Source organism: Zea mays, chromosome 3 (genome assembly GCF_902167145.1).
Source record: "Zea mays cultivar B73 chromosome 3, Zm-B73-REFERENCE-NAM-5.0, whole genome shotgun sequence".
Lineage (NCBI taxonomy): Eukaryota > Viridiplantae > Streptophyta > Magnoliopsida > Poales > Poaceae > Zea > Zea mays.
Genome location: NC_050098.1, coordinates 141,968,806 through 141,983,608, shown reverse-complemented (window position 1 = coordinate 141,983,608; position 14,803 = coordinate 141,968,806).

Below are 14,803 nucleotides of genomic sequence, written 5' to 3'. Positions count from 1 at the left end.
CCGGAGAGGTCGCTGGAGACTGCCCATCTGGAGCTTGACGGGGAGCTGTTCGTCAGCACGCAGCAGGCCCCTACCTGGCGCGCCAACTGTCGGCGTTTCGAGACAGGGGGGTCCCTAAGCCGACGAGTGAGTGTGCTGCGTGCCCCAGCCCAGATGGGTCGAGCGCGTGGGCGAGCGCGAAGGGGGGAGAGGCGAGGTGGCCGGAGCCGAGCGTGAGAGAGGTGGAAGTCCCGCGGCCTTCGTGTTCGTCCCGCGCCCAGGTCAGGTGCGCTTGCAGTAGGGGGGTTACAAGCGTCCACGCGGGTGAGGGAAGCGAGCGGCCCCAAGAGAGCGCCTGTCCCGTCCTCGGTCCCGCGCGGCCAACCTTCTCTGAGAAGGCCCTGGTCCTTCCCTTTATAGTCGTAAGGAGAGGATCCAGGTGTACAATGGGGATGTAGCAGAGTGCTACGTGTCTAGCGGAGGGAGAGCTAGCGCCCTAGGTACATGCCAATGTGGCAGCCGGAGAGATCTGGGCACCCTGCTGGCGTGATGTCGTGGCTGTCGGAGGTGCGGCGGAGCCTGATGGAGGGACAGCTGTTGGAGCGGTCGAGTCCCTGCTGACGTTGTCCTGCTTCCGTAAGAGAGCTGGGGGCCGCCGTCGTCATAGAGCTTGTGGAGTGCCATCATTGCCTCTCTGGCGGAGCTGGCCGGATGAGACGTCGGTCTTGTTCTCCGTGACCCGAGTCGATTCGGGGTAGGATGATGATGGCGCCTCCTGTTGACGTGGCGGTCTGTGCCCTAGGCAGGGCGACGTGGGGTTTCCTCCGAAGCCGAGGTTGAGTCTGCCTTCTGTTGCCGTGGCCGAGCCCGAGCCAAGGGGTCGGGCGAGGCGGAAGTCGTTCGGCCGAGGCTAGGGCGGAGTCCGAGCCCTGGGGTCGGGCGAGGCGGAGTTTCGTCGTCTTCCGGGTCTTAGCCCGAGTCTGAGCCCTGGGGACGGGCGGAGCGGAGTTCGCCGTCTTCCGGGTCTTAGCCCGAGTCCGAGCCCTGGGGTCGGGCGGAGCGGAGTTCGCCGTCTTCCGGGTCTTAGCCCGAGTCCGAGCCCTGGGGTCGGGCGGAGCGGAGTTCGCCGTCTTCCGGGTCTTAGCCCGAGTCCGAGCCCTGGGGTCGGGCGGAGCGGAGTTCGCCGTCTTCCGGGTCTTAGCCCGAGTCCGAGCCCTGGGGTCGGGCGGAGCGGAGTTCGCCGTGGCGCCTTTGGCAAGGCCTGACTGCCTGTCAGACTTACTCTGTCGAGTAGCACTGCAGTCGGAGTGGCGCAGGCGGCGCTGTCCTTCTGTCAGACTGGCCAGTGGAGCGGTGGAGTGACGGCGGTCACCTCGGCTCTGCCGGGGGCGCATGTCAGGATAGAGGTGTCAGGCCACCTTCGCGTTAAATGCCCCTGCAATTTGGTCAGTCGGTGTGGTGATTTAGTCAAGGTTGCTTCTGAGCGAAGCCAAGGCCTTGGGCGAGCCGGTGATGTGTCCGCCATAAAAAGGGGGCCTCGGGCGAGACGGAAGTCTCTCGAGGTCGGCTGCCTTTGGCCGAGGCTAGGCTCGGGTGAAGCGTGATCGAGTCACTCGTGTGGACTGATCCCTGACTTAATCGTGCCCATCAGGCCTTTGCAGCTTTATGCTGATGGGGGTTACCAGCTGAGAATTAGGCGCCTTGAGGGTACCCCTAATTATGGTCCCCGACACTATTCCCGAAGCATCTTCCGAAGCTCCCGACTATGTCTTACGTCATGCTTCGGTTAAAAATTTGACTGAAAAAGAAAAACGAGAAGCTCGGTTCTATGCGCAAAAATTGAAATATCCAAAAGGGGCGCTGATATTCAATGGCAGCGGAGAAGAAGACTTCTTGTATTGTCTCCCTGACAGCAAGGAGATTTCTGTCTGTCGGGAGATGAGCAAGAGCTTCGGATTCCCGACATTAGAAGACGGGCTTTCGGTGTTGTCAAAAGACGAGCTGGCCGACAGCTTAGCATATAATAGTTTAAAGGTGAGAAAATGAGATTTTTGTATTATTTTTTGAAGCCAAATTTTTTCATTTTCTTAAACTTATTAGCGCATTTTTGCAGGGCCTTATACTTAACAATGCCCTCAGGGCACAAAAAGATGCCGAAGATGAAGGGTATACCATAGCCTTGAACAACCTTCGTTCCGAAGTAATTGAACTAAGGAACGAAGGTCTTGAAAAAGATAAAATATTACATTCGTTGGTGAATAAAATAAAAGGAGATGAGGCTGCTTCCAAAGCTCAAGCTAAGGCCCAGAAGCGCGAAATTGAGGATCTTCGGAAACAGCTAGCCGAAGCTAAAGAAAAATGCACAGTTGCAGAAGCTAAACAAGAAATTAGTGAACAATGGGCAAATCATTTAGAGAAAAACGTTGAAGAACTTCGTGCATCCAAGGAAAGGTGTTATGAAAAGTCTATAGAGTGTGTTAAGAAAATAAAAACTAGCTTCGCCAGTGTTGGCGCGTATTCAAGCGAGAAAAATTTCGTAAAAGGCGACCCCGAGGGCCCAATTGAGTGGACCGGCCATGAAGCCGAAGCTTTTGAGGAAGTTTTGAATGGTCGCGGAGACATATGCGCCTTCTCGGGTGCTAGAGAAATTGCCACTATTTTGGAGAGAAGAGGCTGCGATCATGTGAAATCCTTGGCACAAACCGAGACCGCCTTATCTACTGAAGATATAAAAGATCCCTCGGCCGAAGCAAGCTTGGTTGGTGGAAAAATTTTCACCGACATCTGGGAAAATGGCGGTCGGGAGATGGCTCAAGAAATCATAAGGAGAAGTGAAAAAGGTATTCACGATGCTAGAAAAGTGGCAGAGGCCGCTGAGAAAAGTGCGGATCTCGAGAGGCAAATAGGTATTGACTACTAACTTTTGACTTTATGTTGTAATTTTATGATTTCGGACTTATTTACACTTTGTAACACAGCCACACTATCTTCTCCCCCAGAGCCCGCCGAGCCATTGGCGGACCCCAACGCAAAGGGGGACGACGAAATTAGAAAAATGGTTGAAGCTATTATGGATAAGGTTGTTGATCAACTATTAAACGAAGCTGCGGAAGTGGTCTTAAGAGAAGATTAGCTGCTATTGTAAAGACATTTAGAATGTAATATTCGCTGGACAAAGTGTGTAATATTTTCATAACCTTGAATGTAATATATAAGCTGCTTGTAACTCAATTCTTTACGATGCATGAAACTTTATGTACATACCGTTTTTGACCCTTCGGCGAAAAAACACCTTCCCTTCTTTTCATGCTTCGTGAAGAATATCCATATTTCATAAAAACATCCAATCTTCATAAAATCAGTAAGCAATAGATCTTTTTAGAGTTTGACGAAAGTATGCTTCTTCAATGATTATATTTGTGCCTTGGCACTGCTTCTTCAAAACAATCTCCGAAGAACAACATTGGACCCCCTTCTTGCGTCATTGATGCAATATGATGTATGATGTTATGCTATGCAAATGATGTGATGATGTGATGTTATGCAAAAATGATATTTGCCGAAGATCACGTTTATTTTTCGCTGTAAGCCTCCCTTAGGAGCTTCTTCGCCTTCTATTTCGGCGGTATCAACGTTTATTTTTCGCTGTAAGCCTCCCTTAGGAGCTTCTTTGCCTTTTACTTCAGCGGAATCAGCGTTTATTTTTCGCTGTAAGCTCTGCATTCCCTTTGGAACGGCTTTTGAGCAGAAAACTTACGCTGCGCTCCCTTAGGAACGACTTTTAGTAGCTTTGACAATTTACACTGCGTTCTGTAGAACGACTTTTTTGTATCTTCGGAGATACTTTCTGTAATCACGAGCTCTTAAGACCGAGCTTCGGCAATTTTTCTGACTCCGTAAATCTATGGAGAAGATATATTTTCACTATGGTAAAAAACGAAGCTGTTACAAAAAATTGCAAATGAGAAGAAAAACTTAAGCTTTAATGATTGTTCCTTATTTAAAAGAAAAATGAAAACGAATGCAAGAACTGTTGCCAAGGTAGGATATCTTCTAGTAGATGTGTTTTGACTCTGGCACAGTACTGTTGACTGTGCGAGCTTCGGACTCCTCTCTGAAGTCTCGTTGCTGATGAGTGTGCTGGCTCCCTTCTGGCTGCTGGCCTCGTTGCATTGGTGGTGGAGGTAGAGGCTGTTGCCAAGACACCTGAGGTTGGCTTTCCAAAGCAACAGAAGCTGCAGGATGGTTACCCACATACACTGGAATGTACGGTGAGTGATATGAAGCAGTATGCATTACTTGCTTCAGCTGGCTCTGTTGGGCTGCAACTTCTGCTATCTCTTTCTGTTTCTGGATGGTGACATGGCACATCCTGGTAGTATGTCCCTTGTCCTCACCGCAGAATAAGCAATAAATTTTCCTGGGCTGGTCCCCAAATCTTCCTCAGAAGCCCCTGGCGCCTCTGCCCCTTGGAGCTGGCGGCCGAAGATAGCTCTGTTGTTGCCCCGAAGCCTGAGAGGAGTATTGTGGCCGCTGTTGCTGGCTTCCTCTGTCATCATTTTGAGTGGAATGGATTGATCTCACATGTCTTGGGTGGATTCTCCCTCCGAAGCCCCTGGTCATTTCGGAGAACCTGTAAGCTTCCTCTCTTCTTTGACGAAAGTCATTATCAGCGCGGATGTATTCATCCATCTTTTGGAGCAGCTTTTCCAGGGTCTGAAGGGGTTTCCTGGCGAAGTATTGGGCCGTAGGTCCTGGCCGAAGCCCCTTGATCATGGCCTCAATGACAATTTCATTGGGCACCGTTGGTGCCTGTGCCCTCAGACGCAAGAACCTTCGGACATACGCCTGAAGGTATTCTTCGTGATCCTGGGTGCACTGGAATAAAGCTTGAGTGGTGACCGGCTTCGTTTGAAACCCTTGGAAACTGGTAATCAGCATGTCCTTTAGCTTCTGCCATGACGTGATTGTTCTTGGCCGAAGAGAGGAGTACCAGGTTTGTGCAACATTCTTGACAGCCATGACGAAAGACTTTGCCATGATTGCAGTATTGCCACCATACGAAGATATGGTGCTTCGTAGCTCATCAAAAACTGCTTCGGGTCTGAATGTCCCTCGTACATGGGAAGCTGGGGTGGCTTGTAAGATGGGGGCCAAGGTGTAGCCTGCAATTCTGCTGACAGAGGAGAAGCATCATCAAAAGCAAAATTTCCATGATGGAAATTCTCATACCAGTCATCCTCGTTGAAGAAGCCCTCTTGATGAAGCTCTCTATGCTGAGGCCTTCGGTTTTGCTCGTCTTGAGCAAGATGACGAACTTCTTCAGAGGCTTCGTCTATCTGCCTTTGTAGATCAGCTAGCCGGGCCATCTTTTCCTTCTTCCTTTGTACTTGCTGATGGAGCATCTCCATATTCCTGATCTCTTGGTCCAAGTCATCCTCCTGGGGCGTTGGACTGGTGGCCTTCCTCTTCTGGCTTCGGGCTTCTCGAAGAGAAAGAGTCTCCTGGTTCGGGTCCAGCGGCTGCAGAGCTGCAGCCCCTGTTGCTGAAGCTTTCTTTGGCGGCATGACGAAGGTCGATGCTTGTCAAAGGTGTTCGAAACTCAAAAGTGGAAGTGAGTTCACCGGAGGTGGGCACCAATGTTGGAGACTTGCTCTCAAATACTATGAATTAAGAACAAGGCAACACAGAAATTGTTAAACGTTAAAGTCCTTCGTCCTTCGAAGCATTATTTCCCTTAGGATATAATGATTTCAGGACGAAGGTTATGAAGGACAAACCTTCATCAGTACGACAAACAATGAGAAAGGATTCACATGAAGTATGAAAAACAACATAAATATTTAAATATTATTATTAACTCATTTATATGAATTATTATTACAGAAAAGATAACAAATTACAAATGTACCTTCGGCTTGAAGGAAAGCAAAAGTATAATGTTGAGAAGCGCGACGCAAAAGCGAATGCCAAGTCAGCGTGAACAGTACAGGAGTACTGTTCATCTATTTATATGCACGGGACGCAGCCCATGTAAAATTACATTCATGCCCTTTACATTTGCTAATAACTCTAGTAATTCTCTGAGGTCTAAATTGCCTTTTCATCTTTAAGTCGGTTCCCTTTTCTGCTGTCATGCCGAAGCTTTCCTGCGCACAGCTTCGTGATCTTGTCCTTCGTCATAATCACCTTTCGTCTCGCTCAGGCTTCGTCCTGACCATGCTCTGTATGCTCATGATCCGAATCCGAAGGTACCTGTTCACATATTTCACTTGGAAAACATTGTCAAATCATGTTTTTGAGGACCTTCGGAGGACGAAGGCCCCCAACACTACATATGTCGTGTGGTTAGAGATCCTCAGCTGAGTAAATCGATTCGGATCGCCGTTATATCCCCGGAGAGTGGAGACTTGATCACTGACCTGCAACCTAAGTCAGGATGTAAACATTATGAGTAAAAAATGATGTTGTATTGATGAGATGGTGAAATTAGACTAGGTGCAAACAGAGTCTATTAATATTTAATCTGGCATTAAAATATTGAAAGTAAGGACTCACTTTAGTAAGCTTTTTCTGCAAAAGTATCTAAGTTGATTCTTGCTAAAAGCCTCTCCTTGATTCCTAAATCCAGCATATCCTTGAGAGTCTTTTTCCTTAGTCGGGTAAGACTTGCGAAAGTACACTTCGTACTCAGGGCTTTGTCCCATGTTGTCTCAGGTGAAGAAGCGACAAACTTTTGTTGCTTCTGTTCTAAGGTGGTACCGAAGGAAGGACACCAGGAGTAAAGCTGCGGGAGGAAAGGATCCTCCATAAAAACTTTTGTTTGATACTTATCGGGAGGAGTTTTTGCCTCCCTTGGTGTGTAATAATAATACTATGCACTCGTAGGTTATATTCTGGTCTGTAAATATTCAACTCTATCTTACTTTTAAATAAAGGTAAGTTAATGTAATTGCTTCCGCATTCTCGTAACTCCGATGCTTGTAATGTCTGCGTGACGGGTGAAACGCTCTTGGGAAAGGTAAGAAAAGCAGATACCGAACTTGTCAAGTGATTCAGGGGCACCTATAGGGTTGTCTGAGGTCCGTTGGACAAGCACTACTGTAGGTGGGCCTAATTACTTGGGAGGTTCCGTCACAGCTGTGACACCACAGTGTCACCTAGGGTTTCTCTCAAGTGCTAACCCAAGAACCATCATTTTATGTAAACCAAATTGAGCATGAGCATCAAATTTACTTAAGAATAAGGATCCACTAACTTTATACTTAAAAGCATCATGTTCAAAACAAATGAGTTTTCAAAAGAGCAAAATGTTGAAACCCTAATACCAACCCTAATTGAGCTCTTTATGTAAGATTGAAGAAAAGGGGCAAAAGATTATGAAAAATATAGAATCATGGCTTAGGCCAAATATAAACATTAAAGTATACTAATTAAGCAACAATAAAGATTATGGAAGCTTGGCCAAAACAATTTAAATAAAACTCCAAACAAGCTTCTCAAGTGGGGACTCAATAGGGAATTCTGAAATTCAGAATTCTGAATTTTAGACCTTGAGCCAAAGACCAAGCGTGTTCACCTTGATCCCTAGCTCAAATCCTAATGACCCCATTGACAAAAACATGTCTAACTAACCCCTCTGTCACATGCCAGAAGATGGCATTGGGACGTGAGCTCTAGACATGACAAAACCCTGGATTTGCCTCGGGTTTGAGCAGAGAGACAGACTGGATTTCTGGGCTCCAAATCTCTGAAACCAGTAGGCAAAATCCTATGACCCCCACACAAGATCGGTAGCTTGTAGGGAGGAGAAGAGGTTTTGTGCACTGACCAAGGCGAGAGCAGGCTCGGATGAATGACTACACATGCCAGAACTTGGGCAGAACGAGCGGCACACGTGTTCGACCCTGGTCGGCACGCCGGCGTTCGCCCAACCCGCGCGTAGACCGGAAGGCCAAGATCGCCCTCACCGGACTTCAGTCGCCCGCCTGCGCGCGTAGATCGAGCAATCCGGTAAGCCGTTCTCTAATTCCTCGCGCACACACCTTCCTTGATCCCTGGTGAAGCTCTCTGACCCGTTTGATTGGTCAATTGTGCCCTGGATAGGCCGGACTCCTCACCACCGACGAGCTCCCCCGCCTGAGCACGTGGACCGGCCGACTCCGACCATCCCCGACGGCGACCCGCACATCGTCGTGACCCTCAGGACCTCCCCTACACCCTCGGCCACCTCACCGCAGCAGTCTCACCGCCGGTAAGCCCCTCCGCCCTTTCTTCCACCGCGGGTACTGTTTAATTTGGGGGAAGGACCTCGGGTTAGGATTAGAAGAACCCAGGGGGTTTTCTGAATTGTCAGCGACTCAATTGAATAGTAGCCCAAGGACTAGTCTGTAAGGAAACTTGAAAACACCCGCCAGGGACCCCGTTGCAAAGTAGTTTTCCATTTAATCATTTCTGTTTAATCTTTTTAATGAATAGAGAACTTAGGAAATTCATAACTTGAGAAATACTTAACCAAAAATTGTCAAACCAATTTTGTTGGATTCTAAATATTATGGACTACCAATTAAAAATGCTAAACCCCATACTTTCTGTTCTAAATTATAGAGTTTAGAATTAAATACAGAAACTGACCAAACCTTATTTAATTAAGGAAAATTAGTTATGCTTCTGTGCTAAATTTAAGAAAATTTGTAGATGTTCAAACCTCATTTAAACACTGTTTAAAAATAGTGAGAACTCGAGTATTGAAAAATTTAGTGGGGATATCTATTAAAAGCTATTTTTGCTCAAAACTTAGGAAAATCAGAAAGGCCTTAGAAATTAATGACCAGTGGATGAAATTATTTTTCCTAGTCTACTTAAGTAACAGAGAACCTAGGAAAAATAGAAAGACTTCTAGTCCAGATTAGAATTGAAGTGGAATGTTTTATTTATTATTATTCCAACTAGAAAACAATTATTAGAGTTATAAAACCAGACCCAAAGTTATTAATAAAAATTCAGTGAACTTGTAACCACTAAAACCCCACTACAAAAATGATAAACACCCCAGCCCATCATTTTAAGTAGGGTAGATAAATAGAGCATGATAATGAGTCATATTTTGAATAAATCATTAGTAACCCAAAATAATGTAATAATAGGCAAATAAAATTTTGCTAGATCACTAATGAGATAGGCCACCAGAGAAAAATGCAAACCTAATTGAAAGGTGTATAATAATGCCTATTACCAATACTTCATAAAAAGGCCATTTAATCCAAATAATTCCTACCACCCCTTCCTTTAAGCAAAAAGATGCCAAACTTCAGAATGATTACTCTTGCACAAAATAGAAGCTAGGAAAAATCAGAAATTTGTTGTTTGATATTTTTCAAATATAGTGGTAATAGAAAGCACCCCTTTGGCTAGAAACTTGGGAAAATCATAATAAAATAACTGTTAAGTATTAATGGCTAGAAAATTGTTCCAAGTCCTATTATAACATCTAAATGCCAGCAAAAATAAGTATTAGAAAGCTTCCCACTGCTAAATGGTAGTTGTAGTTCAAATCACCCCTTCTGCCCTAAAACTCGGTAATTTTTCCCAGAGAAAACTATTAACTTTTTAAGCCACAAATTTTAGGACAGAAAATTATACACCAGTAATAAGCCACTGTAATTGTTATAGAATTTTTGGAAATTTATTAAGATAACTTGTAGTTCAAACCCACTCTAAAAACATAAAGGATTTCAAGGAAAAGAAAGGAAAGATAAACCTCGCCCCAATAAGTCCAACTTGAAATCTTGACAATTGTCACTAAGACTTAAAAAGAATTCAGTGGAACACCAAAATGAACTTACCACTTAGTTTAACTGAGTGTGATCTAAATTACTAAGAATACCACCAAAAATCTTGTGTAACAAGATTTAACTCTATCTAATTTAAGTGGATCATTCACCATCAAAGTTTAATTGCTAAAGCACATATCATATCATGCATGTATCTTACTCATTGCATTCATTAGATTGTAATCTCGCTGACGGAGAGTACGTGCTCATCCCCGAGCAAGGAACTGTCCAAGAGGAAGACCAGGAGCAAGCTCCCGAGGCTGCTATCGAGGATCTCCCCACAGCCCCAGCTATTGAAGGCAAGCCCCGGGTTTATGCATAACCATATCATTATATGCTTCTTTACTACACTTAATGCTTGTAGGATTGTAATGTGCACTTAAGTGTAGGAGTTGCTTGAAACCTCTAGTTGCATGAACATAGGATACCTTTTTGAGATGGATACTAGTATGCTAGGTCGAGTAGCTGCTATGCAAATCAGGATCTCAGTAGAAGTCGAGTGATTTTTCTAACACTCGCGCAAGGTTAGGAATTGATTGTATTCATTTTGATAACGGGACATTTGTTGGTCTATGGACTTGGATCCAGGGAGGATGCCTTGTCCATGAGATGAGAAAAAAGGAATTAAGGATTAATGTGTGGATACCTGAGTCAAGCTTTTGAACGTACTAAACACATGTCGGGAAATATGGTAACCGGTAAACCTAGTACCTGAGTGAAGCCGGACGCGGACTTTATCCCTCATGCGACCTGAGACTGGGTATCCCATGCTAGCTATGGTGGGTACAAGTGCGGTCACTGCATGGCGGCAGCCGGGGTTAGTGGAGCATTGTATGCCAAGGCGGTGAGGCCTGGACGCGAATGACGAATCGATGGGGACGGTTGACATGTGTGGGGTCGGAGTACCCTGACATGTCGTGTGTTTAGGTTTACCTTGCAAGGATAAAACTCGATTCGAATCGTCTGCTTCTCGCAGCTAATGAGACTGCTTGACCCCTTGTACTACATTGAGTAAGAAGTGAAATGAGGTTACATGAGACAATTTGTTGATTGCATTAAATGCTTGTTACCATGTATGCTTAGAAGGAGCAAACCTAGTTAAAGATAATGATACTAGAATTTGAAAAGCTAAGAATTGATCTTAGAAACAACTAGTGCTTTTGGCAAACCAAACCCCTCATCCAAACAGCTGCATGGTCTAGAGGTAGAGGAGTAGTTTCCTCACACCGGGTAAGTCTAGCTGAGTATTAGTATACTCAGCCTTGCTTGTGGCATAATTTTTGCAGGTACGCTTCAGGATATGGTTGATGGTGTGACTTGGCCTACCACCCTGCCACTGGGTTGGACGGTCGAGTGGGATGCTGCTCTGGCAGGAGAGGAGCACGAGGAGTAGTGGGCTAGGCCTTGCCCATTTCCTAGCTACCGACGACATCGATTATCCACTGCATTTTATTTTATGAACTCTTATCAGCAACTTGAAAAACTCCGATTCATGTAATAACTTCAGTACTAAAATTTGAGGTTTCCTGCTTTATTGTATTTCTTCTATGACTCACCTTCGAGTGAGATTACGGAATTTGATCCTGGTTAAGTGGCTTTATCAGACTAGATCTGAGGGATTGACGAGTTATTCCGATTTAAGTATGTTATGGCCCCTGAGGCGTGACTTAGGCACTTAAGCTGGAATAATTCGGGCGGTTCCGCCACAGAGAAGGCCTAGGGCCTTGTTGGGACCATGCTTCGTCGCCGAAGGTCCTGCAGAAAGAAACAGCTTCGGCTGAAGCTGTTCGTACGTGATGCCGAAGGTGCCATTTCGTGAAGCTTCGGAATTACAAACCGACTTAAAGATAGAATGACCTTTTAATCCATAAGAGTCCGAGTCATTACTGTAAACTTTTATGAGGGGTACGATTGTAATTCCTCATGGGCTGTGTCCTGTGCCTATAAATAGTGAACATTATTCCTTTACTGTTCACGCATTCCTGCAATTGTAATCGCATCACTCGGAAATTATCCTTTGTCAAGGCAGAGGTATAAATGTGTCTAAATATTATGTTTGGACATCTTAAATTTATATAGTATATAAATGATGCTATTTATTTCCAATTTATTTGTCTTTAATGCTTTATGCCTTACGTTATTTTATATTATCTTTGTGAGTTCAATTATGGAGGTATAACCTTCGTAGCTCTACCATTATAACCTTCGTCCGGAGTACATCCCTGGGGAAATAATGCTTCAGCAGACGAAGAGCATTGATATTTAACATTTTATGTTGCCTTGTTCTTAATTCATAGCGTTTGAGAACAAGTCCCCAACATTGGCGCCCACCTCCGGTGAATTCACTTCCACTTTTTTGAGCTGATGGCTTCGTTCAACGATCAAGCTGGAGCTGCTTCGGCTCCGAAGCTGGTACTCCCGATAACAGGCAGTTCATGCTCAGAGCCAGCCAACAAGAAGCAGAAGAAGGAAGCACAGAGAAGGGTACAACACGTTGGGGTGCAAGGACCCTTCATCAAGTCAAGATGGTCTCACATTCCAATTACCTTCTCTCAAGAGGATCTCCAACTCAAGGATTACCCACACAATGATGCTATGGTTATCTCTTGTGTGATCAAAGGATTCTTGGTCCATAATGTTTTGGTTGATACAGGCAGCGCAGCTGACATCATATTTGCTAAGGCCTTCAGACAGATGCAAGAGCCCGAGGATAAAATTCATGATGCCACACATCCCCTTTGTGGCTTCGGAGGAAGGCAGATCGTAGCACTTGGAAAAATCACAATGCCAATAACCTTCGGATTCATCAACAACACAAGGACTGAACAAGTTGTATTTGATATTGTTGATATGGAATACCCTTACAATGCAATCATTGGTCATGGTACTCTCAATGCCTTTGAAGCAATCCTTCATCCAGCCTATCTTTGCATGAAGATACCTTCGGACCAAGGGCCCATTGCTATTCATGGAAGTCAGGAAGCTGCCAGAAAGGCCGAAGGAAATTGGTCAGACTCAAAAGCAATCCATAACATAGATGGAGCTGAAGCTTATGAGCAATACAAGTTCAGAAGGGAAAAAGCTGCTTCGGCTGATCAGCCGAAGCCCATGCTCTTATGTGAGGACATAGCAGAGCAGAAAGTGCTATTGGGATCTCAACTGTCCGAAGAGCAGGAGAAAACCTTGATAAGGTTTTTGTTCAACAACAAAGACGTTTTTGCTTGGTCAGCTAATGATCTTTGCGGAGTAAACAGGGATGTTATTGAGCACTCGCTCAATGTTGATCCATCCTTCAGACCAAGAAAGCAAAGGCTTCGGAAGATGTCTGATGACAAAGCCGAAGGTGCTCGCAACAAAGTGAAAAGACTCCTCAGTGCTGGAGTTATCAGAGAGGTAAAGTATCCAGAATGGTTGGCTAACACTGTTATGGTAAAGAAGGCCAATGGTAAATGGAGAATGTGCATCGATTTTACTGATCTCAATAAGGCCTGTCCGAAGGACGAGTTTCCATTGCCAAGGATAGATTCCTTAGTCGATGCAGCAGCTTCATCAGAGCTTATGAGTCTGCTGGATTGCTATTCAGGCTATCACCAAATCTGGATGAAGAAGGAGGATGAACCGAAAACCAGCTTCATAACCCCAGTGGAACATATTGTTACCTTCGAATGCCTGAGGGGCTCAAGAATGCCGGAGGAAGTTTCAGCAGAATGACAGCGAAGGTCCTCCATTCTCAGATAGGCAGGAATGTGCTAACTTATGTTGATGATATCATTGTAAAAAGCACGAAGCAAGATAACCACATTGCTGATCTGCAGGAGACCTTCGCTAATTTTAGACAGGCTGGCTTAAAGCTGAATCCAGAAAAATGTGTCTTCGGAGTAAAGAAGGGGAAATTTCTTGGCTGCTTAGTTTCAACAAAGGGAATTGAGGCTAATCCAAGCAAAATCGAAGCTATACTTCGAATGGAACCACCAAGTACAAAGAAGGGGGCCCAAAGATTGACAGGAAGGCTGGCATCTCTCAACAGATTCATATCTAGATCAGCAGAGAAAAATTTACCATTTTTCGAAGTGCTGAAGTCAGCCGAAGTTTTTCAATGGGGACCAGTTCAGCAGAGAGCCTTCGAAGAACTGAAGCAATATTTGATAGATCTAACAACACTAACTCCGCCAACGCCAGGGGCTCCTTTGTTATTATATGTGGCAGCTTCGCACTCAGCGGTAAGTGCAGCACTTGTCCAGGAGAAGCTTGAAGGCCAAGTTAAGAGGCAGGCTCCAATATATTTTGTATCCGAAGTTCTTAGTTTATCAAAGAAAAATTATACAGAATTGGAGAAAGTATTGTATGCTGTTTTGATGGCCTCCAGGAAGCTTCGGCATTATTTTCAAGCTTACAACATAATTGTTCCTTCTTCATAACCTCTAAAAGATATTATGAGAAACCGAGAAGCTACTGGAAGGATTGGAAAATGGGCTGCAGAGCTCAATGAATTTTGTATTGATTATGTCCATAGATCTTCGATTCAGTCTCAAGCGTTGGCAGACTTCATTGCTGACTGGACGCCAGGGGCTCAGGAGGAAGAAACGAATAAAGATGCCGAAGCATGGACAATGTTTTGCGATGGGTCTTGGGGAACCTTCGGAGCAGGAGCGGCTGCTGTGTTGGTTTCACCTTCCAAAGTCAAAACTTGTTATGCGGCAAGACTTGATTTTAGTTGCACAAATAATATCGCTGAGTACGAAGCTCTGCTCTTGGGTCTTCGGAAATTAAAGGCAATGGGAATCAGAAGGGCCATTCTTAAAACTGACTCCCAAGTTATTTCTGGTCATATTGACAAGAGCTACAAAGCAAGAGACCCGAAGCTTGAAAAATATTTAGATACAGTCTGAAGGATTGAGGCTTCCTTCGAAGGATTCTCTGTCAAAAATATTCCTCGTGGAGAAAATGAATACGCTGATCTATTGGCCAAGTCAGCAGCACAGGGGCTGCCT